Source organism: Amblyomma mixtum, chromosome 1 (genome assembly GCF_055824585.1).
Source record: "Amblyomma mixtum isolate Tamu chromosome 1, ASM5582458v1, whole genome shotgun sequence".
Taxonomy (NCBI): Eukaryota; Metazoa; Arthropoda; class Arachnida; order Ixodida; family Ixodidae; genus Amblyomma; species Amblyomma mixtum.
Genome location: NC_143012.1, coordinates 303191006 through 303214886, shown reverse-complemented (window position 1 = coordinate 303214886; position 23881 = coordinate 303191006). Strand labels below are relative to the sequence as shown.

Genomic DNA, 23881 nt, shown 5'->3' with positions numbered 1-23881 from the left:
CAATAGATATTCATGAACCAATTTTCCAGTCAGATTAAGAATACACGGCGTATAAAAGACAAAGATTTTCGTTACCATTTCATGCTATACATCACAAAATTCTAAACCATCTCTTAGTTTATTTCACAGGTGTCTCAATGAGGCTGTAACTTGTGCGAATGAGTTATGAAAGTTTTTTTTTTTTTCACAGTCCCTGCATATCACGGCGATCACCTTTATACGACTGATTCTCGGCTATTTTTTCTAGCAACTTTATTGAAGCGTATGTGATATATAGTGTCTGGTTTCCACCTCTGTCGGCGCATTCATTAATCAATTTGATGGAACATCGCCGAACGTGTAAGCACAAGTTCAATTCAAGGAATCGCGCCATTCTAAGAAATAGCGGCTCTATTGTGTGTAATGTTCTGTGGAAGCACCTCTTCCGTCTCATTTGTTCGAAAAAGCAGCGAGTTTTGAGTGGTCAGAAAAAAAGAAATGCAGAAATAAGAGGCCGGATCGGCACCGACTAATCTAAAGAGCTCAATTTATCTTCAGCCTGGCGTGAAGGCAATGAATGAATCTTTCGAATAGCAGGAAGGTTCTAGAAAACCGCTGATGCGTAGACCGCTTATTCGACGACCATGTGCGTTCTTTCTTCCTCGATTTCGATCAGCGGAAAATCATTACCTTCTCCGAAGTGCGCATTGCTTCACTACTATCAAACTTGATCTGTGCACCGAGCCGGTAAATACGTTTGGCGTTGTTACGTCACTCAGTTTAGCCACAGATCGTCTAAACTGTGTTCATCTCTGCTTAGGAACAAGGCAGAGAGGCTTCTATTTTTGAGAATTAAACATCGTTCTCAAAGTGGCCTATCTACTGAAATTTTCTGACGGCGTACAAGAACCCAGCTGCTTGCTAAAATGAAGAAGCACTGAAAACTCAACCATGAGGAACTGCATTTAAAGCTTTGTATTTTTAATAACGGGCTGTTATTCGCCACCGTTTTGTATGATTACACAGACCAGGCAGATCGCAGGCGCTCCCAGTGGCCCTCAGAAATTGGCGCCCGATAATTTGATTCTCCAAACAAACTAACCACACTCTCAAGACAGTAAACAGGAACATATGCCGTTCAGCCCCTTTGGCAACTTTACATCACACTACAGGCCAGGCAGCTATTGAGAGAAATTAGAAAGATTTAGGAAGAGCGCCATATTTTGTGCGATATATACTTACGAGCATTTTAACCGCCATTGTGTTAATTTCTTAAACATGCGGTGACGATGAAAAAGTACCAATGATTTTACAGGACGTTTTGTTTTTCAAGTCTTTGTTTTTTTGTAAGTGTGCTTCCCACTGACATCATCCTAAAAAAAAAAGAAAAGTAACAGCTTCTTTCCGACAGCTAGTGAATTTTTCAATAAATTCCTGCACTAAAAATAAATAACAAGTCTTGTTAGATGATATATTTTTACCAAGAATTAGCCGCCATGTTTTTGCGTAGTGTCGTGACCTTTCTTAGAGCCGGGGCAGCAAAGTGTTGAAGCCATCCTAAGAAACCTAATTGTCGCAGGACATACTACTGAGGTACTTTGGAGCCGATCAAATTCACTCAGAATCAAAGCTTACGAGTGTTCTCTTAAGGCCTAGAATATATTAAATCCCAGAATATATATTATTTCATATTGTAAACTGCAGGTTTATACGTCCGTCACTTGAGAAAAGAAGCACTGAAAAACTGTACACGCTAGCGTGTCAGCAAGTTCATTTGCGTTGCCGACTATGTTGAGTAAAAGATCGAAGTCACACACTAACGCAAGTGCACCCCGTGCCTTCATTCACAACGACGAGAGGCAGGTGTAGCAAAATCTATTTAATGGATGTCACTCGTTCTTTTGTAAGATAACGAAAACAGTTTCGTTGCAGCAAAGAATATAGAGAACGACGCTGTATACCATGGGCAAGATGGAAATCGCAGTGCCAAGCTCAGGTCGGTCCGTATGTCGTCTCGATCATCGGGTGCATTGTGTTGTGTTTTCGAACTCCAGGTAAAAGAGTGATTGATGTGATGAGTTTTAAACCGATAGATGCCCAGGCACACTTGCCACACAACGCAAGTTTATGCATATTGTAATAAGGGAGTAATTACTCATTGACGTCCACCCGAGCGCAGCCATACGGCTACAAAGGAAAGCTACACAACTTTCTCAGAAACTTCGTAGTTAAAGAAAAATTCGTCCTGGTCCGGGGTTCGAACCCGGGACCACCGCTTCACCGGAGCAGTCGCTCTACCGATTGAGCTGGTGGACGTCAATGAGTAATTACTCCCTTATTACAAATCTACTCCACCTTGGGGGATACCCCTAAACATTTGGTCAACACTGTTCCCACTTCGAGTTACTGATCAATTCGCTCTCGCCCTACCATAAGCTTGCAGTCCCGGTTAGCTCAATTGGTAGAGCGACTGCTCCGGTGAAGCGGTGGTCCCGGGTTCGAACCCCGGACCAGGACGAACGAATTTTTCTTTAACTACGAAGTTTCTGAGAAAACTGTGTAGCTTTCCTTTGTAGCCGTATGGCTGCGCTCGGGTGGACGTCAATGAGTAATTACTCCCTTATTACAAATCTACTCCACCTTGGGGGATTCCCCTAAACATTTGGTCAACACTGTTCCCACTTCGAGTTATTGATCAATTCGCTCTCGCCCTACCATAAGCTTGCCGTCCCGGTTAGCTCAATTGGTAGAGCGACTGCTCCGGTGAAGCGGTGGTCCCGGGTTCGAACCCCGGACCAGGAGGAACGAATTTTTCTTTAACTACGAAGTTTCTGAGAAAGCTGTGTAGCTTTCCTTTGTAGCCGTATGGCTGCGCTCGGGTGGACGTCAATGAGTAATTACTCCCTTATTACAAATCTACTCCACCTTGGGGGATTCCCCTAAAGATTTGGTCAACACTTTATGCATACTGTTTACGCACATTAGTCTTCGTTTCCAAATTTGGGCGAGTCATTTTTGCTATTTTTGCGTATTTCATTAATGCAAACTCTTTTGTGCCCATTTTAATTACATTAAGTTGAATCAATAGTATTCTGATTACAAAACAAACTTAATGAAGCACGCAGTTTGCATGCGGCATAAATTAAATAAAAAGAAAGATGCTATAATTCAAGAGAATGTCAGCTACCACACGTCCAGTGCCCTCTTTTTTCTTGTTTGATGTTTTGACGATTAATTTTTGCTTCCATACGTGTAAAACAAGCGCAATGTGCCGCAATGTGCCGCAATGTGCCGCAATGTGCCGCAATGTATGTGCCGTAAAAAAAGGGTCTTGAACAATCGATATCCCAGTCTTGTGCGGACATCTTCCTAGCTAAAATGCAGACTACGGTGGAGGTCTGCCTCAGATGTGTTTAGCAAACGCATTACTGCTCCCAGTTCAAGCATTAACCCGCCTGCTAACCACTTACTAAAGATTTCTCGCGCTCCCTCCGTCTTCGGCAGCGGATTACGGCGCTGCCCTGTTGGTATACACGGGAACAAGGGATTCACGATGACAGCTGCATGATGGCTAGACGTGCGAATCGGCGTCCGTATCTGAGAAAAGTGACTGGGATACTGGCGTGCGTGTTTGCCCATTTGCCGCCTGGCGGAGCAGCTACTTGCGCTCTGTCAACGCCCGCGTTCGCAAGGCTGGTCAGAGATATCTCCAGCCAGGCACATATGCTCGTCGGAGGGAGGCCCTGTTAGGCGTGCTTCCTCGCATCACAGCTCTGAATAGGAACAGTAAATCACGTCCGACACGAGTCGCCGCTTTTAGCGCTGTGTGTAGGGGCGATAAGCGACGAATGGTGGCGGCCCGTTTCGATGACGGCTGCACCGGGCAAGGCGCGCTGGAAGCAGGCGTAGGCATCTATGGGGAAGGATGGGTTACTTAAGCGCGAAAATATGCAATTTATTTTGCTTTATGGTATCATTCACTCAGGATTCACCCGAACGAACTTGTACAGCGCTTAAATAAACGTTAAGAGTACATTCCGATAACCTCTCGCGCAAATACTCATTCTCTTTCATAAGTTCATAGATCATGGGGAGTCCTCAAACCACTGCAGGAGCAGTGGTGCAGCGGTTAAGCGATACGATGTGACTTGTAGGGCCCCGGTTGCTTTCTCCGAGCTCCTGTTAGGCTGTCTTCCAATCGATCAATGATGAGCAGTTGCGCACTGACGTGGTGGGCAGGCAGCTGTAATCTCCAGATCTTCAATGGGCGTGCGCGTAGATGTGTACCTGCGAGCGTGCGCGCGTGCGTGCGTTCATGTGTGTGTGCGTGCGTGTGTGTGTGTTTGTGTGTTTATCTTCAGACCGTCCGTGTTTTGAACTCTCTAAATTAACTTGGCTTCCTCACTCCAAAATGACCGCCCCTCCAATTGCAGAATCAAGAGTCAAACCCTCCTGTACTCTTGTTGTTTGTCCCTCTCTCAAAATAGTCCGTCGCCTTTCCGTCTCAAGCTTGCGCACACACTTGAAAGCCGAGGTGCTTCGGACGCAACGCCGTCCATTGATCCTCGAGCGCCGGCGGCAGCGTAGAGGGCAAAGAACGGGCCTGCCGGGGCCGCCGTAGGCGGTTCACGGGCTTCCCTTGTGTGTGCCGTCCAGCGGTGACCGATGCCGGCGTCTTGAATGTGCTCTTTGCGCTTACACTCAACATCACAGGAGATAGGGGGCTGGGCTGAGGAGTTGAAGGGAAGCCGTTCCAACTCAGCTGCAGACGGATGCGGTGAACTTTCACCTTTCACGCGGACGAGCTGCCCTTTAGCGGCGTGCTAATCGAAGGTCCGATTTTTGGAGGCCCAGCCATCGTCAGCATATGCCCCCAGCGGCGCGCTGCGAATCGAAGGTCGACCACCCCGCGCCCGCCCGAGGCATGCTAGAGGCGTTCTCCGAAGGTCGGCGTTTGAGAGCAATGGCAGAAGGCTGTCAATATTCGAGAGGTTGAAAGAAGTGCTTTATTCAAGAAATTTGTGCCCTAGCAGCGATCATTACATGGGGTCGAAGACCTTCTGTTTAAGTGGGTGGCTGGTCAATCCCAGATGGTTCCCATTCTAGGCTGTAGGTGGTATGCGCGGCCACAAGGCTTCCTGAATGGGTGAGGCCAACTCAGCCATCAGTAAAGCGCGCTGAGAGTAAGTTTAGCCATATGGAGAAAATAGAGCTTCTTCATGCTTCTTGGACAGGCCCATTATGCGTTCCTGGTGCCGGTCTAAGCCCCTCTTACTAACCATTGTACGCGTGCTTGACACTGGTGGACTGTGTGCGGTGTCGCGTCATTTGGCAGTGACTGCGTCATCCTCAAGGACAGAGACAATTACGCATTCGGGCCTTAGATGGAAAGCACTCTGGCAGAGGCTGTCGATGCGCGGAGATGGTAAGTTGCTGCAGGGAGATCAGCGTTATTTGCTTACTCTGGCGGCGGCTTTCGGACCGCCAAGGGAGGATCCGGCGCTGCCAAACTTTGGTTCTTCTTGTCGAAAGAGAGAGCGAGAGGGAGTGAAGATGGAAGGAAGGTGAGGTTATCAAGAAGTAGGCACCGGTTTGCTACTCTGCAAGTGGGGAATGGAGTAGGGTATTTTAAGGGGCCGCAGAAAATAAAGCTTGTCTAGGGTCGCATTGGACCACGTGATTACAACACAGAGATGATAGCGCCACCTCTCAATCGACATAAGACCGGCGAGAGCTGGCGCCTTCGGACGTCTCTCTGTCTACAGAGCCCAGCCATGAAGTTCAGTCGAAGTTGCGGCAGACGAAAAGTGATGCAGAAGTTAAAAGAATAGTCTCTAATCTTTGAGTGTTTCACAGTTGATGCAAGATCTCAATGGACTTGGAACTACTGGAGTCCGCAGGTTTAAAGTTCCTGAAATTTCTTGAGGCAATGTTGAGCAACAACGCATGCAGGGGCGAACTCTGGTTAAAGCAGCAGCTGAGTCACTGATGAGTGGCATAGCTCAGTCTTGTCTGTACAGTAGCGCTGTATTTAATCCAACTGCTGTTGCTCAACTGTCTTTGCGATCTGATGAGGACGGTAGTTTAGTGACAATCGGTTAAGATCCAATATATATATATATGTGTCAGTGACACGGCCCTCCATCCAAAAGAAACACGCACAATAAGAATGCAAGTTAGTATCGCATTCGTATGTAGCGTGTTTCCTGTAATTAAATGACGCAGAAGCAACATAATTTTTGTTGTCAAATACGATAAGCGGACTTCAGACTTGCTCCCTCCTATGCACAAGGACTCTAACTTGCAAGAAGGAAATTCAGTTACGTTTTTACACCTTGGGCTAAAGAAATACAGACAAATTCAAGTTTACGCCGTATAGCGTAGACGATACTTTGTCTAAAAGCTGCAACCCTAAGAGTAGGGCCGGAACATAGCAAACAAAGATTCTTACGATTTTTCAAAGCAGAAAGAAGCCAAGTAAAAAGGAGGAAAGTGGGTGGAATCAAAAGTCGTTGAAACGTATGCTAAGCCCCTGGAGGACGACATCCTATAGAAATGCAGCCTCGTTTATTAGCGAGGTACTCCAAGTTTTCATTTTACGAGGCATCGTCCACTAGACGTGTCACGGTCTATCTGAGTGCTTTTACGATGACCCACGCTCATCAAAGATGCGCCCAGATCTCGCCTTTTCAAGAAAGACCAACGTATACATCGCGTGCCGTGAACCCTATTACTGGAGTCCCGTAAATTTGGCTTCGCTTGAATCGCGGCCCGAATGATTCTCGCAAAGGCACAGTAGTACTTACAGACGAAAAGCGTGCCTGAGTTCGACGATCCTTGCCTACAATTACATGTGAAACGCATAAAAAACATTGATTTCCTTAAACGCAAACATTTGCATGGGAGTACCATTGAAGGCTAGCGTGGTAGCGGTATGCCCGCTTGTGAAATCGCCGCCCATTAACCTGTTTACATGTCGAAGAACAGTGAAAATTAAACGCTAGAAGTGGTCTAGAGGAGAGGTAAAGATGATTAACATTCGGGCTCCATCTCTTCTGTCCCTGGCTAACAAGGTATCCGGCCTTAGTGTTGTGTTTCTTTTTAGAATTTGCCTTACAGATTAAATGATCTTTCTCCCGAGCGAAATAGGAAGGGGGCCTCTCTGGAGGGCTATTAGTGATGCAAATCTCCGGGCCCCGCTCGTAAGAAAAATTGCGAGCTGGTCATTAACCAAAAGGAAAAGCAGCTAAGCGCAATAATAAGGGCAATGACCACTATGTAGGATTATGTTCTCAAACAAAGAATGGTAGCTGTTTTTGGACGTTGCCACGTACCTTCTTTGAAGCATATTTTTGCACCAATTCGGCTGGTATATTCTCATCCATGCACACATCATACCTTAATACGTCATGCAGAGCGCGTTGTTGTTGTTTCCGCCGCGAGTGTAGCTTGTGTGCGTAAATGCGCGTATGACATTTCAGTTTTTCGCCTTTTTACCTCATCTTTTTTTTTTTTACCGCAGTGGTGGCCTATTTATCTAATCATCCGCATCGCGTTCGGAAGGTGCGGGGTTCGATCCCCAGTGCCAGTGGGTACCCACCGATGATACAATAGGTACAAGCTTTCCCTTGGTCTGGTGCTTTGGCTTATTTAGGATGAAATGCTTGGTAAATGGGTCTTTGACCCCACCTTGAGTAGAAGAAAATGCCTTGTGCCATGGCGCTCTATGGCCACAGATGCCCTTGAGCAATAAAAATTCATCATCATCATCATCATTACATTTCAGCTTTGGTTCGCTTCATTAATAGCACCAAAATCTGGCGTAGTTCGACTGATATTCAAAGTTTGTATCAAAGGATACCTCTCTTTGTGCGAGTGCTTTTAAACAGCAGAGCGAACGTGTGTAAGCTCACGCTTAATGCCTGGCTTAAGAAGAGTGCGCTTGCAGCGAAGCGAATCTTTTCAGCTTTTGCCCATCTCCCGGAACCAAGCGGAAGGGGTGGCGTGCGACGCTGTGACATCTGGGCCATAAATATTTCACGAGCAAAGCTTTCTGCCGCGCACGCTGGGCGTAGCGATCGAACGCGCAGGCTTAAAAAAAAAAAAAGCGGTGGCGTTCATTCATCTGCGAACGCGCCGAGCCGTGAGACGGATCGTTCGGACCGTGCCGGGACAGTCCTTTCTTTTTTCTTGGCTTTCGGTCCGAGCGCCCCGCGCGCATTGTAGTTGGCGGCGCACAAACCCGACCGAGTCAATGTCCGTCCACTGGACGCGGAAAGTTGCCGAGGCGAGCATATAAATCGAGGATTGTGGGGTATAGTGCGCAGACGAAATGGTACACAAAAAGAAATTGGGTGTGTCACAAAGAATTTACTTTGCGTGGCGTGCCAAACTTAATTTCAATGAAAACCCAAGTGGGACCGATCGGTGTTCGCGCTAATCGGCTATGAAAGAAAGATAATGCCTTTCGAGCCAATGCCGGTGATATATGGTGCGAATTACCCGGCGAATGTTTGTGAATGTAGGTACCAGGTACAGGATAAACAAGCTTTTCTAAATTCTCGAGTTTGAGCAACAGTAAGCAGCAAATTATGTTTTGTTAACCGGTCATCACGCAGTAACTTATGTGCACCTGTTTGTGATCATGCGGTCCCACGTACAGAAAGGATTAGGATATAAATATTGGACATCTTTAACAAGGGCGTTGGACGCCGATGCGCACATCGTTTGATTGCTGCGTTGTTAAATTTGCTTACATCATAATGGTGAGGATAGCAACTGAATGAATAATAAAAAAAGAGGTAGCCGTGGAAGGTGTGAAATAAACAACAAAAGGCAGCATTTCAATTCAGCCTTCGGAAAGATATGAAGGCGAGGTAATAGGAGAGAGAATTTCTAAAAAATTCAGATGGAAACTGTCATTAATGCACATGTTAATGCCGAACAATGATGATAATTGCACTACGTCATAGAAAACGCCACGAGAAAAAAAAAGCGGTAACAGATAAGGACGCTGGAAGGAAGCAAACAAGTGTTGGATGTGACTTGTTTTTTTTAATGATAAAGGTACGAAATATATATATATATATTTATATATATATAAATACGGATATATATAACACGGATTTTTAATTTTTATATATATATATATATATATATATATATATATATATATATATATATATAAAGCAAACAAGGGAAGGGGATGATGGGCTCGTTATAAATATGACACAAGCTAACAGCCGCAGAAACCAAGGGACACGGATTTTTAATTTATTTATTTATTTTGTGGTGTTGATCAATTTAGAATATTACTAAATATGTTATCGCTTAAAGCTAATTGATTCTGGCAGCCTTGACGCCATGGGAAGCATAAGAGGGTTTTCACACAGCTTCCACCCTCGCCTTTCGACGACGTTCCACGTCACACCTGCGGTAAATCAGAACGTGCTACGTCCGCCGCTTGAGAACTTGGGTGGCGCTGATGAACAGTCTCAAGATTAGGTTACTTGTAAACATAAATACCCCCGAAAGCAGAAGATTTGACAGCCGTCGCCGTAGCTCAAAGGTAGAGCACCGGAAGCGTAATTCAGAAGTCGTGGGTCCGGATCGCACCGGCGGCATGTGGTTGTTTTTTCTTCTGCTTTTCTAATCAATTATAGGTTTAAGCGATAAGATATTCAGTAATATTCTAAATTGATCAACACCACAAAATAAATAAATTAATTAATTAAAGATCGCCTGTGTCCCTTGGTTTGTGGCTGTTGGCTTATATATATATATATATATATATATATGGTGGTAATGGTCCAATCTTCCGATATGCAGCAAAATGTTTTCTTTTAATGTTTTTCCATCGCTCACATCGAGCACCTAAGACTGTGAGCTTATATTGATTGTTATAAGTGAAATATTAAAATGTATGAAAAAACTGCGTTCATAAACTCTTTCCGATTGAAAAATCCTTTTGCCCAGAATTGTTGTGTGTGACTCATTCAGTCTGATAGAAAAAAATGCACTGATTGTATGACAGAGTTGCTTACAACACTTAGAGGAAATTACTGTGTTTTGTAACGGCGACTGTCTCTTCCTGGTAGTTTTTACAGTAATCGGGAATCATGACGCAGCCTGAGCCCTTGGCAGGGTCACGTAGCATTAAGTGGCGTCACCGTGACGCCATTCGTAGAACGCGAACACAGGGTCACATAGATTCTGAGCAAGAGTCGCCATGTAGGGGAAGGATGAGCAGAAGTGTTCGCAAAAGTTTGCACAAGTGTGTTATACTGGCCAGAAGAACAGGATGTTGAGCAAAGAAAATGCTACTTGGAATCCTATTCCACCACAAAGCGTTGACCGCTGACGAAATACGCATGGCCTAAATCTCACCTCATACACGCACACGTCATGGCAATATATTTTTGGTTTGCTTCTATGGTAGTGTTATCATACAAATGCTGCAGAACGTCCTCAAAAGCATCTTTAACTGTAACCCCTTTCACTTCACGAGCCCTTTTTTGACGATGTGCAACAAGTTTACGGGTACTGGTGTCCTGCACATCAAGTGAAAGCGTAAGTGCGTCGAGTTTTATTGAAATCAGCTTCATATCTTCCCTTATTGCTCCTTAATAGCCTTTCTCCGAATAAGATGCCAATAAATCTCAAGCGTTCAGACGTTTCGGCAGTGTTTGGAGAGGAGTCGATGGTTTAACCTGAAAAAGTGTTCCAGCCAGGATGGTTGTTTAAAGTCTGGCTTGCTACAACTGATAGAGAACACAGCAGGTGGGGAATAAAATAATGACGCTAATTATAATTAGCGCTATGATGACACGTTGAGAAACCTTCTACACACAAAATTGAAAAAGCGCGCCACATATCAGACATTATTAGTTCCATACTTGAAGACTAAGAAGGCAGGGATAGAAAAAAAAAGAAAAAAAAGTTATGCCATGTTTAATCACCGTAAACAGACCTGAATAGAAAAAAAAGTAAACATTTCTTTGATCTCGCAAAGATCAAAGGTTTGCTTTGATCTCAAGATCACAGAAGCTATGGCATTTTATGCCCCTTCTTCAAGTCGCTTCCATGGCTGCCCGGAGTTCTTTGATGGTAAATTACACAGGTTTTCGGCTATTCAGTGTCATGGCTAGACAGCCGGAAAAACCAGTCAAGGGTGGCAAATCATCACATTATTCTAACCAAGAATCAGGCTCTTTCAACGAAGAATAAATATGTTGTCATCTCACGCAAGCCCAGATCCCCGCGCGGTTTGGAGAATGCCGGTAGCGGCAGCGGCATTTACAGCCTGTTGTCAACAAGCAAGCTTTAGGGCTTGCATCAAATGTTATGAAACCTTAGTTAAAAAATAAACAGTTCGCAGAATACATTTAGCCTGTGGCAAAACTTACATTGGATAAAAAAGATTGTGCCGCTATAAGCCCGCTTAACAAGTCACCCGCGTGTAGCTATCTTGTTGCTCTTTTAATTTTCATTTGACGTCCTGCTTCGGTGCGTAAGTATGTGAGAGCAATTTCGAAAACAATGATCTAATATCAGTACCGTCATAACGTGCCCAAAGTTATTATCGAACCTTTTCACATTAGACATCACAAAGCATGCGTTAGTCACCCATCATTATTACGGTATGATAAAGGGATCTCGTTTCAGGTTCGCAAGAGTCACATTTTGTAAATGTTATTTTTTCTGTGTCTTTATTTTTGTGTGTGAGCATGAATTCGTTTGCTTTCGCCAATAAACCAAAGAGCTATAGGACTAAGTGGTTGTTTCATTCATTGTTTTTTTTTTTCTTTCTGCTTTCTTCCTTCTTTCTTCCCGCTCTGTTAATACGCATGAATGTTCCTTATTGCGCGACAGCGTACACCGCTCGTTCGGTCGAAAAGCCGTCGGCGTAGTAGTAGTTGTGAGCACCACGCGTCGAAGAAAATCGTATCATGCCAACCGTTTGCCGCAGAATGTCCCGGATGGTGTCATACGATTCAGCGTTTCGTTCAGCATAAACTTATTTCGTAAGTTAGGCCTAGCTTGTGGCAGGGAGTCGAACCGGTGACCTATAATCGGGAGCTGCGTATCATGCACGGTTCGGGTGTCCACCAAGACAAGTGAGACTGGCCTCTTTTCGCTCATGCTATTTACACATCACACTGATATAATGAAATGTAAAAACGAAAATAAGGAGAGTGTAGGTTTATTTCCAAAAATATTCATGTACGCTGTCGAGGCTCTATTTATTATAGGAAGCGGAAGACATTGCAAAAACGAGTCACTCTTCTTGGCCATCGCACGACGTATGGCACTCCTTTTAATTGCAGCCACAGTTCACCCAATTAAACATACCTTTTCACGTCAGCCTACTTTCTCATGCATTGTACTCAAATGATCATAAACTATCGCGAAAATAAAAATAGCTTTTTTTAAAAAGCGCCTCCATGGCCGGAAGCAGGTTCACATGTATGGTGCAGATGTTTTGACAAATGCCCTTAGCTCGCATCGGATGGCTCTGATGGTAGCAGAAGATTTTTTGTTGTATATTTTGTGAAAATATTTTAGGTTCGCTCGAGTTTTCGTGCGAGTGTTTTCTTGTGTAAAAATAACTGTTCTCTACGAATCAAGTCCTCGGAGTCCGACGTGCACTAGTATTTTATGTAGATATTACAGCGAAAGAAACAAGTAATCTTTCGGATTTATTGAAGGAGAAAAATTACGAAGATATTGTTTGGGCACAGGCTTTCTTAGTTCTTATTTTTTTTTTACAGGTGGCGTATACCAGCCCCAAAAAATATTTCTGGCTATGCAAATGCGGAGGAGGAACGAAGTGTGTGCACGGCACTGAGTCTTCACCAAACACGACACCCACCTAAGCCTATCGTTACAACGCCAAGGATTATCATAGCGCCCATCTGCAATAGCAAACAGCTAGCATGGCAATCAAGTAGCCTACCGGCACCTTCGTTTCGCCAAGCGACAGCATCTATTTGCCCCAAAGGGCTATTTTGTGGTCCTGACGGAGCACCTGTGTACATTTCCTTCGCAAGAGAAACCAGGAAAGGAGCATAAATCTAGGACTGTCAAACCATTGCCAAACAAGAGTTGCTTGAGCCGTCCACTTGTCGATAGCCTCTCTAAGTGGCAAGAGGCTACCGGAGAGCACTGACCGGGAACAGCGTGCCTCCAGCGCCTAAAGTCAGGCCAGCTAAAAGCATCCCGACTCATTCCATGCCGCTCTTGACGACGAACGAAGCCGAGCAGTATTAGAGAACCCTTTCAGGGCACTTAGCACGCAGCAAACCACCTAGGAAGCTGAAAACAAAAATACACCGCCGAGGGAAAGCACAGCTTGTTTTGGCACCACGTGCACTTTAAGCGTGGTGTTACCGCTAGGGTGTTCTGCCACTCGTTGCATAGACAGTCACCTGCGCTAATGGCATTCGGAACACAGCCCGTAGGGAACGAAGCTGAGTGCCGCGGCCGTTCTGTCACGGTAAGGCGCTAAGAGTGGCAGAGAGAATGTGGGTTGAGGGGGTAAGGCCGGTCCACTCAAGGCAGCAAATTCCCCAGCGACGAATCCGTCTTGCGTCTAGTGCCAGTTTCTGTAGCTCATGGAAATCTTAGTTTTTTTTTTTATTTGTGCTTGTGCTCGTCGCCCGCTTTCGTGAAAAGCGAGTGGACTCGCTACAGCGTAGAAATGCCCCCAAAGGGCAGCATTGATTATCTTTTGCGGCGTTTTTGTAGCGAAAGCTACATTGGCCACGAACATGGGATTTCGCTGTGGCGGTGCTCCGAGGAGGCACAGAGACCGACCTTCCGCCGTTGCCTAGCAAACGCCGCACCTGGAGGACGCCGCGCGCTCGCCGCGCCTTCTGGCATGACGTCACACCGCGCGCCTCGCCGCGCCGCCGCCCTTTGGTATGACGTCACACCGCTTGCCTCGTCGTTGCACTTTCCCCCACTCGCTTCGCCAGCTGTGTCGCATGCCTGATAACATGTCGGAGGATTGAAAAGGAGAGCTCGCGTGCACCGCGACCACAGCGTAGGCGGCAGTATGGACGGTGACAAGTCTGCTTAGCTTTCGCTACGCATATCCTGGCATAGCCGAGCTAAGCCACTGCCAAACTTTTTTCAAGCACAGGGAGCGCGCCCTCGCGCTTGCTTTGGACGTGTAGAATCGTTGAGTCTGTGAACGGTCTCCGCACCTTGAAAATGAATGGACACCTTCTATGCACTCTTAAAGACCTTTTGTTAGCAGTGCATTCGAGAAGACTAGAGCTATAAGGTGTTGATTACTTTATACTTATTTAAAGGCGCAGCATTCACATCGCCCTGTTTTCTTCAGTTTTCTTCTAACATTATTTTCGCTCAAGTTTCACTCTGATCAACGCCATCATGAAAAAGTGACATTCCTCTCTGCTTTCCTTGGTTTAAATGGCTATTGTTCCTAACTTCTCTTATTTCAGACTTCATTTCACTTACTTCAAACCGCCTTTTCTGTCCGCTTCTCAGACGCGGCGACTCTTGCTGTCAACTGGTAGTTGACTCAGAGTTTTCGCCACAACAGGTCTTTATTACTAGCAAGGAGAAAGTAAAAAAGAAGAAGCTGTGACAAAAATCTGCAAGCGGATATCAATGAAGATGCGAAAAGTTCGCGTTATAAATTATAAGCATTTAGTAAGACTGGCTATTACTACCACAGTGCTTGTGTAAACCAAAGAAAGACAAGTGAGAGAGCATAAATTTGACAAGAAACAAAGGGGTTTACAAAATATAAAGAGATAAGCTATTACACGACAAAAGAAAATGCTGAGCTCTAAGTGCACGAGTCATTAACTTCCACTTAGACGGAAACATGCGTGGTTAGTTTCACCGAATACCTCGATATGCTTTTAACTCTTGCATTTTGAGCTTTTCGTGGGCGAAAAAGAACTCAAAACGAAAGAATAATAAAGAACTCAAGAAGATTGAGCGTTGGTATAGGTTGCGACATGCGTTCACTTTTTTACCAGCCTCCAAGGTTGCCAACTAGCTCCTCCTTGTTCATGTCGGAACTAGACTTATTATCTTCCTGTTTTTCGTTTTTTTTTCTTTTTTGCTTCGTTTCCATGAATCACGTCTTAGGTTGGAGAGCACGGTACATTTCCCTCAGCGGGGGGCGTCCGCTCTCAGCAGTTCTACCACGCACGAATAGGCCGGGCACGTATGCGGGGCGCCCGTGAAAACTAAGGTCGACCGAAGAATCTGGGGTTAGGAAAAATGTTTCAAGAGGAAGGGGGGGCGGGGTGGGGGGGGTGGCTTTAGCGGTGGCAAGAAAGGGGGAGGGTGTTAGTGTTGGCAGTGGAGGCGACTGGCTCGCCCAACTGGCCTCCCTAGCTCGACATCTTTTTCTCCCTTTTTCGATCCATCCGAGCGGACACAACGTCCAACGCCGCCGTAGGGCTTGCTTTAACGTCACTCTCGCAGCGGACGCAATAATGGTGCGCAGACGACCATTTGGTGACCTGTCGTTCTTCGCTTTTTTTTTTCCTTTTACGTGGTAGTGCCTGCCATGCTTCCCATATTCCCTAGCGTCAGCCAACCCTTTTGCCCTGACCCGCCAGCACTCAGCTGTTTTTCCTTTTGCCTTTTTACAGAAGCTCCGTTCACAATTTTGCAACGGGGCGGCGTGTCAAGTCGTAGCGTTACGCATCTACTTCGATCCTATTTTCTCCGGTTCGCAACAAAGAGGAGCTGCGAAAAAGGACAGGGCGAACGCTGATAAGAGCTAAGGAGACACTTCCTCTTTTGTCAACCGCGTCTGCTTGTCTATTTTCTCTTTATTTGTTTCACTTTTATATTCGTGCTGCTGACGACGCGCTGCCAACCTTTTTTCTAGTTTCCGGCCTACTCCCCGAGCCAGGGCTAGTATTCGGTGCATCAGCGTGACAGGATAGGAAGACGCATCGTCGTTGCCTTTGTTGCACATTCTCGCCCGAAAAACGAAAGATAGAACGGAGTGGCTTCATGCGAACTCGGCTGCTGGACGTCCGTTCTTTGAGACCAGCAAATGGGAGCGGATTCGTTTGCGTGAAAAATGGCTCGGCTCCCGTCTCGTAACTGTCAGTACGTTGGGTGGAAATCCAGCTGTTTTCTTCTATCCCTTCGCCAAGGTCCAAAGTCTGTTCTTTTCAGATCGGTGGCGTTCGCGCCGTACTCTCGTAGTTTTTCGCGAGAAAATGAATGTGTAAATGTATTCACGCCATTCCTATTGCGTTAGCACTTCTAGTGGCCATTCTCAGTTTGTTTGTCGGAAGCCTGCTTTGCACCAGGCTGGCCACCTATGTCATGTGGTCGTCTCTTCACCAATGGTGATCAAGCCGTCATTGCCGAAATTTCCGAATTTCGGAACCAGCTAGCCGGTTATTTCGCATTTAGAAAGTAAAAAAAAAAGAAATGAAATGCCCTTTGTGCATGCGCGAGGAAAGCTACCAGCGTACATTACTCCATTGTTACATCTCTAGCAACGCTTCAATTATACAGAGGGGAGCCGTTTTCCCGCTCCAAAGTTTATACGCGTAGTCTGCTATTTCACTATTTCGAAAGAAATTCCGAACGGAATCTCAGCATTATCTTCTTCTCTTTACTAATCGCTTATTTTTGTCTTCATTTTGTCAACCTCCACATGGCTTGTCCGCTCCTGAACTTGGCTGCTGAACATGACCAGAAAAGGACAAATTGTATTGGACTAAGACACGTTAAAAGCTTCAGCGCGTAATAGCTACACTTGCACTCTGACGAAGTGGGAGGGGGGAGACATGCTTTAGTTGAAACTACGCCAATGGCTACGTGCTCGGTGCTTGTCGAAACGTTTGCGGAAGCGAAGAAGCCTTTGAAACATGTTAGGTTTCAGACGCTGTCGATGCCCTGCCACTGAATCTTCCTGGCTAACACGCAGCGTGTGACACTGCAGCCAGCGGTGATTTCTCCGAACAGGTTGAATAGAGTGCAGCCATTCCGGTGCCGGTAGCCACTGAGCGTAGGGTTTCTCCGAGCGCTTTGGAGAAGGGACAAGTCAAACCCATGGTGGGATAACGAAGAGCGGCCGTTCTTTGAGGAACAGCTACGTGACGAATTTTTGTGCGGGGAGGTACGCGTTTTGTCGAAGAAGCCTTTGAGATTAAAGACGCTCGGGCAACTCTGTGGCTCAGGAGCTGAGTCTCAGCTTACCGTAGCCTGCCTGATGTTTAGGGACGTGTTGCTATACAAGCCGCGATTCGACCGCTTGAGGAGTGGATCTGTCAAAACTAATAAAATTAGCAATAAGAGGGGAGAGAGGGCGAGTGAAAGGGATTAAAGGGAAGGAAGAGATCGTAGGTTGACCAACGAAACCATCCACTTTGCGACCGTGCGCGGGATGTAGAGGACGAGAGTGATCGAAAGAAAATAAATGGTGCGAGAAGCCATGGTGGGAGCAAGCCAGCTCGGAGGACAACGGCTCACAGTCCATGGCAATAGGATAGGGCAGTTGCCTTAGAAATGCGTGATATCAGGCCTAGCTCTGGGGTTTCCTTGAAGTGGCACCGCTTCTCGAACTCCTGAGTGAACTGACCGCTGCATGGGGGCAGCTGTTCTGCTGAAGGGCCGCTAGAGTTTGACTGCCTCCATCCAGTAAACTAACTGCGTTCGTTGATCAGGAGAGTTGTTCTGATGCTAAAAAACACGCGGTTGGCTCCCTTTAGACCCCAAAACTCTCACTACGTCATCTTAGCGCTGCGAAAACTGGCGTCAAGTCCTCTTTTAGTCGGAACATTGCAGTCGCCTTCAACAATAGCTTCAATCTTTCATTTCTCACCGAACAATATAAGCGGCTGCTCGGTACAACATCAGTATGCCCTACAATCAGTATGCAATCAGTTGGCCTCATTGTTACATGCAAAATGACAATAACAATGTTTGTCATGCCAATGTTTTGAAAATCTTCAAACCCCCTTTTTCGGGCAATTTAATATTTTAGAAAACAACTTGGTCATCTGAGCAATGCTCCTGCGCGTAGACAGCTGGTATAAAATGTAACACTTGTCTGCGTACACGGTAAGCCAGGGAAGTAATTATCATTCTCCTAAAAGCGGTTGAGTGAAAAGAACTCAAATGTTCATGTTGTTTTCCTCGAATCATGTTCCTTGGGGACTCATGCGACGTTTCCAGAGCTTTCATCATTCTTTGTTGTCTTGTTGGAAGCCGTCTGTGTGTTCGGAGCATGTGCCGTGGATTCCAGATTTAGCTCCCTGCATCGAAATGACGTCATTCGAAGTGTACATGAGGCTTTGGAAAAAAAAAATGTTCATAGAGCCATCTCTGGGCTAAAAGCGGATGCGACATTACGCGAAGAGCCTATGAAATAACTACCTCAGCAAGCACGCTCACTAGCGCTTCCCTTAAGCCATCGATGCGTACCAAGTAAAACTATGGACTTTGTTTCGACAGCGAGAAAAAAGTGCCTGCAAACGATTTCTTTAGATTCAAGAACAATAGTAATCATTGATATCACTGGGGATTTTTAGACGATAGTCTTGTTCGGACGAGGTGGTGTAGCTGTGCGGTGTGAAGCAGTTTATCTCGTCGTCTCAAGGCATTACGCAAACACCCAGTACGCAATATTGTAACGACCACTCTGCTCATAAAATTGATTCACCCATCCAACTGTTCAATTAATTATTATTCATAGCCCCGCCTAATTTATTGGCGCACACTTCCTCACAGTTTGTTCACGTATTTCACGGTATGAAATATTTTAACAAACTGGTACAGTATGAGACTTCTCAAACCCCAGGGGTTCAATATTCAACTGAAAAAAGTGTTTACATGAATAGTGTTTCACACACTTATCTATAGAGCACTCAAACGGTGTACTCTGCTGTGGTTTGACTATAATTCCCTCTCCCTCTGGGCATCTATATATATTTTACAGGCATGAGAAGTAAACAGCGACCCATACGAATTCCCACCTGCGATATGGAATTGTTCGTGCATACATAATTCTCAAATGGCTCCGATGCACTCCGTAGGGCGCCTTACGTGCGTTCAAGACTAATGTGTGGCTTTCAAGCACTTTACCGGAAATACTACACTAGGTTGCCTTACATTCCTTGCCAGACAAGTTCCTGTGGGAACTATAGTCTTGCTCTAAGTATAGTTTTTTTTTTGCCAGGCATTATACTTTATCGCTACGTTTTTGGCAGTGACCGGCACGCTGTTATGCGCAGCTAAGCCTAACAGCTAGCTAGTGTCAGCCCTTGAGAGCGCTGCCTAAGCCAATTCCCAGAAATAACCAGGGGCCAGATTAGCGATGTTTGCATTGCAACACACTTCGTACGCTGAAAACTTATTGCATGTGCACTTACACTCATCAAGGCCCATTCAGTTTCCACAGTAGAAGAGGACCTTGCACAACATTAAACCAATGACATTTAACTCTAGTAACAAGTGGGGCTTAGCAGCTGGGAAATGAAGTTATCTGAGAAGGCTTTAACAAAAAGTTATAGCGCAAACACAGACATCCGCAGGGAGGCGGCACACATATACACAAGCGTAATGTGTATGTGTACGCCGCATACTTGCGGTCATTTGTGCTTGTGCTTCTGCTTTTAGTCATTAACTTTTTACTAAATCGCTACGCACCATCTCTTCGAAACGAAGTTTCAATAGGCAGGCTTAGTAGCTTTGCTTTGCGGCGCAGTGAAGTGTGAATTTTCTTTGCCTTTCTAGCAGGCAGCAAGCCTTGTTGCACAACTGGCCGCAACCTTTTGCATATTCATGCTTTATTGTAAATTGTTCGGAAGTCCCTTTGAAGATGACACGTAGCGTTACGAAAGACCAGAGGATGGCGTAAATCGTGAAAATGCTTAAAGGAGCATACGCAACTATTTTTAGTGGGATTTTTCTTCTCGAAAATGATACGATAGACATTATAATATACTGTTCATCGCGTGGTGCGCCTACAACCACTAAATAATTTATCGTCGAAGTTTTTGATGCTCGTTTGGTTTCGGCTTCATCAGACGAACAATGAGTTACGCGTTGGGAGTGTTTAGGTCGCGCGACGCACAAAAAAAGCAGCACTATAATCGCTGATACGTAGTTTTAGTTCACTACAACGCTTAAACCGGCCTACCTTTACACCAAATGACGTATCAGAGATTATGTTGCTGTAATTTTATACCTCACATACACACGTCACAACAGTCGCTCGTTTGATGAAACGAAACACCATCAATAATAAATATAGTTATAAATTCTATAGCGTTCGTACGCGAATACCACGTGGTGTACTGTATATTCTAATGTGCATATTCTAATCATTTAGTAGAAAAAAACGCGGTACTAAAATTAGCTGTATATGGTCCTTAAAAAGCGGGAGATTGCGAGGTTAGCAGAGGTAGAATACACAGCGATGAAGTGAACGCTTAGTTTTCATGTTGCAACTGGAATTCTTGCGCAGCATATTACAGGCTTCTGTAATGGCTTCGATATTATGTTCGTTCCGTACAAGTTGGAATTTACTGTGTGGTATTGACATCGGCATTGATATTAGCCGCAATTTTCTTATAATGACTCACTACGAACTTGAAAGGTGATATTTATGAAGCTGCGAACCTGTGCGTAAATCTAAACTTTAAAAATAGAGTGATACACTTGTTTTACAAAATTTTCTACTAGTGTCAGTATTAATCACAGTAAAAATGGAGGCTGGTTGGCCAGTGGTGAAAGATAGTCCCTATTCGAAACAAATTATAGTTTTATAGTTGCAGCAGAAATAATCCGTACACTGCGCCTGGGACATTGGCGCCCAGAAGATTTATCTCTTCACATTGAATATAATATACATGGAGCCTTTTTATGCCTGTCAAGCGAGCAATGGTGCTACGACTTAAATGAGGGTGTCGAACCCTGGGTCAATGCGATCCATTTCAGATCCCGTCGTTCGCGGAACATATATTCTTCGCTTGTTTCGCCATAAATTCTGGCAGATATTGGCGCAGTTAGCTTTAAAAAAAAACATACGGTTCGAGTACTTTCCTCGAATGTTTTTTTGCAAGGCTGACCACGGCGCTGGCAATCTTGCAAATTAGGAAGAAAAACAAAATGAGAAAACGGATAACTGTGAGCGAAGTAGGGTGTAATTCTAATAACGACAGAGTACCAATTCTTTAGACGGCATCAAATGTGGTGGCTTGCTGAGAATACTTTTATGCCTCGAATCAACTATATCCCTGTATAAAGCTCTCACTAATCGAGGTTTCCTTTATCTCCAGAAATTGTTGCTGAAACTTGTAATTCAATCCACTAAATTATAAGCTCTGCTGAAAATAAAATTGGCTACATAAAAAGTGGTAATGAAACTGCACTCGCCGCCTTATCGTGCAGAAATCACATCGCACCTTTAATAACAAGGCGAGAAATTTAACTTTATGTTTCGTATCAAGAAAGTACAGAAGTTTGAACGCTAGACTTTTCTTGGAGGCCGTGCTCTCAATAGCGATGATTTTCGCGACCTGTACAGTCTTCGGCGAAATATTTTTACATCGCAGCCTCTGAAAGCTTCGAAGCAGAAGATAATGCCTAGCTTTTGCTCGAGCCCGTTCCCGCAAAAAACACTGAAAACTTTTTAATGTTGCATCACGTAACACTGTTGGTAACATTACACGCACAGCGTATACAGGAAATAACGTGGGGTGAAGTAAACGACATTTTATATTATTAAAGCCTTGTGCAGTGAGTTTTCGGCAAAATTTTAACAGCAAGGAAGATAAATAAGGGAAGACGTAGAAACTTTTATATTACATTACTTTTTAAACACTTTTAGTCATTAAGCCTTGAAATCAAGAGGTATTACAGGAGAGAAAGGTCATGAACGTCAATTTGAAAAGACAGTAGCCTGCAGTGGAAATTAGATGAAAAACATTTTAAAAATCTTGGAAGCAAACAAGTAATAAACGATTATTCGTTCACTGCACAACTTTTCTTCCTTTTTATCCTTCGGGCGTATCCCGAAAACTTGTCTCGCGCAAAAAAAAAAAAAAAAAAATGTCTGCCACTTTAAAAGCACTTCGTAAGTTTCAAATACGAACGGTCGTCAATGGAGAGGAAAAGCTTGTGAAACGATACGGTAGAGCAGCGTCACATGAATATTTATTCTTGTTTTGCTCTACGCTTGTGAGTGGCAAACGGGCTTTTAAGGCGCCTTGAACGGTGTGTCGGTAAAAGCACTTCACGCTGCGTGCACATCTGAGGCGTTTCGATGATAAAGTGGCAGCCTTGGACAGGCCCATGGGAGGGGAGCTCAAAACGAAACCAACAGCTTTTAAGCAGGAAGGTAGGCAGCAACTTGAGAATTTCACACAGGATTTCCGCCTTTCACTGCAGTCTAGGGAACGGCGGTACATATTAAAGCACTTACTGTGAGCACCTGCGTGCTTCGAAGCTTTGAAGGTGGATACAGTAGCTAAAAAAAGAAAAGAAAATCTCCCTAGATGCGACAGTAAGATTTCACGCTGAAACCTGAAAACCTCAAAGACGGCACCCGTTTCATGGAATTTCGTCTACGAGTTTGAGAAATCTGAACCGAAAAAAAAAGATGAAATACGTCACCAGTAAGTAAGAGGGTTACAAAGGAGAAAGGAGGCTTTTCTGTTTGCTTCTTCTTTTCTTAAGAAAATCCGGGGTATTGCTAAACAGAGAGTGGGATGACGCGAGCTGACTCCTCCTCTGTGTTGTATGTGATACCGAATTTGGAAACATGTGGCAGCGCAGTTTTCTGTGTACAATCACCTCCACGTTTAACTGAAACGCACTTCAAACGCCCATCCATTTGTCTCGTTGTTCTTCCAAAACCTGCCAAATTTTTTTTGTGAGCTTCCTTTATCCGCCGCATAAAGCCGTAAGGGGCGGGCTTGGACGTCCGAGATAAGCTTGCGAGTGGCTACCAACCTTGGCTTAAATGTTCTCAGGCCACTGGGCATTTTATTCAACCATGCAGTGGCAGCCTAAGGTGCGCTTGAAACTTTCAGTATCTCAGCAGTAATAGACCTCTCGTCCTCTGCCTCCTCAGGCCTTTGAAGCACTTGGGGTGCTGTAAGAGCCCGACTACATGTCCCTACCCCAAACCTTGACGCGTGAAAACTTTTGACCAACGCTCACAACGCAATCAAACCTATTTGCGTTGTGTGCGCCCACAAGTCCTGCGAGGTAATGCGCGCCTACAGCAGAAACCATTCGTCCCTTAGTTTTGGGGCAGATTTCTCAAAACATTTCTTTTTTTCTTCTTAATCTTGTGCAGTTTAACTTAACGTTCTCCCCTGTATTACGCTATTACTCTGCCCTAAGGCTAATTCAATGCGGTCCGTAATGTGGACACAGCGCGACCAGCTAAGTAGAGCGGGCCACAATGACGAAAATAGGAACTAGAACGCCACCCGATTTATTTCTTGGAACGACAGCGTTGGTCATGAATACGCAAATGGCAACTAGACCATCCAAAGCTGTTCCTGCCGGCAGACATGCATACGCCTTTTCAGGAATTCAGCTCAACGCAGAAAACGACAGAAGCCGCTCGCACGAACGCGAACAACGGCGACGGGAACAGCAAGGAAGCGTGCTGGAGTGAAGCGCGAGACAAACGCCATCTAGAAGTATGTGCTCTCCTCCGCATTTGCTAACGCCAGGCTACGCGCTCTTCGCGGCGCTCAATTCTAGGAAATCTCCATAGACATTTGCCTTCGCTCCGACCGATCTCGCCGAAGCCGTGTTTCTCGGGAACGCGACACCAGTGCGCGGATAAGGACGAAGAAAACACCACGCTTGGTACGAGGCAAAGCGGTATACACAGAGCGAGCAATCTTTCTGTCTCGCTGCGTCAGGG

The 23881-nt window shown here is 45.2% G+C and overlaps 1 protein-coding gene across 2 annotated transcripts in view; it reads left to right on the top strand.

Annotated features, from left to right (window-relative positions):
- LOC149372236 (uncharacterized) overlaps positions 1-23881 on the top strand; it is a 223121-nt gene that overhangs the window by 46400 nt on the left and 152840 nt on the right. The window lies entirely within an intron of this gene.